General features: G+C 49.5%; 1 pseudogene; it reads left to right on the forward strand.

Annotated features, from left to right (window-relative positions):
- The first annotated feature begins 2,262 nt into the window (after positions 1 to 2,262).
- LOC148119606 (Nuclear RNase P) lies at positions 2,263 to 2,440 on the forward strand (annotated as a pseudogene).
- The last annotated feature ends 958 nt before the right edge of the window (positions 2,441 to 3,398 follow it).

Below are 3,398 nucleotides of genomic sequence, written 5' to 3' on the forward strand. Positions count from 1 at the left end.
GAAACACTGTTTGGCATATAAGACTTGGCAGCTGAACCAAAAGGTGGAAAACCTGAGAGGTAGGTAATATGTATGGCGAGGTTTCCAATGGCCCAACAATCCTTGCCACATATATACTATCAGTATACAAATTGAAGAGTTGATCCTTGAAAAGAGAAAAAGCCATAAGGCAGGCTGTGAGTTCTGCAGCTTAGGCAGAAATTGGCCCTAGGGACTGCTTTTCTTTAATTGAATCAGAGACCACCACTGCATAGCCCTTGGAAGAACCATCAGTAAACACTGAGCGCACTCCCTTAAGGGGGAAGGTTTTAATAATCCTTGGAAAGATAACAGGATGATTCTTAAAAAATGAAATTAAATGGGAATCAGGATAATGGTTATCAAAAATGGCTCCAGTGGTTGCGATGAACAAGGTCCATCCATCTTGGACCCTCTGTAGCCTTGTTATTTCCTCTTTATGATAAGGGATTAGAAATTTATTTGAGATCCTGCCAAAAACCTGTAAACTAAAATCATATGCCTTCCATAGGAACTGTAGCACCATTTCATAATATGGGGTCACTGCATTCTTAGGGGAAGCAGGTAAATGTAACCAATAAATGGGTCCCCCTTGCCAAAAAAATGCCAGTAGGTGAAAATTGTGAAGAAAAGACCATGAAATAAAAAGGGCAAGCATAATCAAGGCGGCGGAGATGTGTTCGCTCAATAGCATTAAGCAAGGCATCTAGGGCCTTTTTTGCTACTGGAGTCATGATCCTGGAGGACGCAGGGTAAGGGTCCCCAGGCAGCATGTCATAAAGGGGCTTAAGAACTCCTGTAGGAATGGGAAGGGAAGAACGGATCCACTGAACATCTCCTAATAATTTCTGCCAATCATGGAGGGTCCGCAAATGGGAGCAATCCAACTGCAGCCTCTGAGGCTGAAGCCCGACAGATTGGATTTGAAAGCCTAGATTGTTGGGAGCCACCTGGAGGCACAGGTGGTCCTGCAGTTTGGAGGTAGCCACGTGGGGCTGAGCACCCCTGCCTGCACCCTTGCCTGCACATGCTCAGACCAGCAGAGTGGCATTGACCAATCGGGACAGCGTTCAGGCTGCTCCGCCGTTTAAAAGCAGCTGCCTCGGGGCCCAACGCTCTCTCTCTAAGCTTTCTCTCGTCCCTGCTCTATCTTCCCTTCCCCCAATTTTCCTCAAGGAAATGCTCCAAATAAAGATGTGACCAGAGAAGGAATTCTCGTTTTTGGTGGCGTTCATTCCTGCGGGACAGGATGGCCCCCCGCAACTGGTGCTCGAAACTCCGGGACGCTGAGGGACCCTGACAACTACGCCGGGGGACCCTGAGAAAGCCCGGGAGAAAAAGCCAAGATCAGACACCAGCACAGAGAGCCTTGAATTTCAGAACTCTGAGAACATGGAGCGGTGAGTGACGTCGGTTGAAATCCCCAGAAAGGGGAGGAAAAGAAATGTAAAAAGGAATTTCAAAGGATAGGCCTAAATAGAAAAGAAAATACAAAAAAAATCAAAGTTAAGGTATCTGAAAGAAGGTACAGAAAGCAACGGGGAAGAAAAATCCCTTAAGTTCAGTGCAGGAGGAATGTAAACAGCAGCAAAAAAGGCGAGGTAACTAAGGCGGGACTTTGAGGACGATGGGGTACGGGAGACCGCGGCTTCCGCTCCCTCTCCGTCCACCTGCGTACTCGCTGATAGAGACTGGAGGCAACAGTCTCGTAGGGAGGCAAACTTGATCACTGCCTTCCCTGTTCTTAAAGAGCCACAGAGCTTTTGGAGGTGATTTTCGCCTAATTTTGTTAAGAGAGCTCAGTCTCTGGCTCTCACGTACAAAAAACTTTAATTTTTTGACTGAGAAAGACAAGCTGCTTGATCGTGCTGAGAGTGCTGGCGGCAGCCGGCCCGCCTTTGAGCGGTAATGCCTGATTAGAAACACGGAAGTGGGCCAGGCACGGTGGTGCACACCTGTAATCCCAGCTACTCAGGAGGGAGACGCAAAATTGCACTCTCCAGTGCTAGCTCGTTCGGGAGGCGTGGCCATGCTAACCAGTTGCTGGCGGGAAATTTGCTGGAGTCCGCAGAGGCCTGCGAATAGCCAGGTCGCGGGCGGGCTAAAGTCCGTGTGACATCAGAGGCCTTCTGGCGGGGCTATGGTTTTTGGAGGACTTTTTCAGCACCTGAGCGGACTCGCCTGACTGAGGCGGAAGCTGTGTGGTGAGCAGCGGCGCCATAGAAGGCAGAGAGGAGCTGAATCGGCTCTGCGAAAAAACTGTGTTTCCATAGCATCATGGGCGGGCGGAGATGAGTTCCCAGAGAACGGGGCTCCGCGCGCGGGCAGACCGGGCCCTCCACGGGTGGGCGGATGCCCCCCCTCGCCGGAGCTTGAAAAAGACTCACAGCCGGCGGTGCGAGTTCATTGCCTGAGGTGAAACGGCGAGCCCGCGCAAGGCCCGGGGCGGAGCCATGCCTTTGGGCCATGCGGAGCGTGCCATTATGGGCCGCGCCTCAGAGGCGGAGCCGCCGCCGTCCGCTGCTGCCGCCCTCAGCCAAGGTCGCTAAGAATTTAGTCAGATAAAAACATTTGTCGCCAAAAATTCAGTCCCAAACATCGCCCCTTTGTCAGCAGGAAGTAGCCAGATGATCGACGTCCATTCTCCCTCAAAGAACTGGTCCTAATTATCATAATAAAGGCGCGTCAACCTGGTTATCATTACCTATTGCCCCTGGCAACGGATGAAATAAACAATGTTACCTAGAGGTTTTTCCATCTAAATAGGGGAGCTGGAGAGATGGCTCAGCGGTTAAGGGCATTGCCTGCTCTTCCAAAGGTTATGAGTTCAATTCCCAATGACAACTGCTTTGGTTTTTAAACAATAGAGGGGGACTACACTACCAGTGACAGCTTCCCCCAGAGAAAGGATTTCTCTTGCATTCTATACACTTAATTTTTAATTCAAAATTTTGCTGGTACAGGCAAACAAGATTTGCTTTTTGAAGCAGAGACCTGCAGATCTCTAAGTTCAAAACCAGCCTACTTCCAGTACTGATTGTGCTGAATTTTTACACTGAGAGTTTTTAATACTCTTAAATGTTTATTTGGGAGGAGAGTTTTGTTTATGTTTTTCTAGGAATGCTGACATACATCTGGATGCCAGCGAGACCGACCAGAGAGATAAAGAAGACGACCCAGTGGATGCTGAGTGTCCTGCTGTGGAAGATTCGTGCGGAGACAGCAGAGATGACCTTCTGGGCGGTGCCAAGAGCAGCTGTTTCACACCATCGACTTGAGCAACACCCTGTGCAACCTCTTATCTCTTACTCTACTTTGCCTTTTCCTTCCTTAGGAATGGGTGGGAGCAGAGATATCCTTGGCATGCTGCGTCTAGGTGG

Source organism: Myodes glareolus, chromosome 16 (genome assembly GCF_982192425.1).
Source record: "Myodes glareolus chromosome 16, mMyoGla1.1, whole genome shotgun sequence".
Taxonomy (NCBI): Eukaryota; Metazoa; Chordata; class Mammalia; order Rodentia; family Cricetidae; genus Myodes; species Myodes glareolus.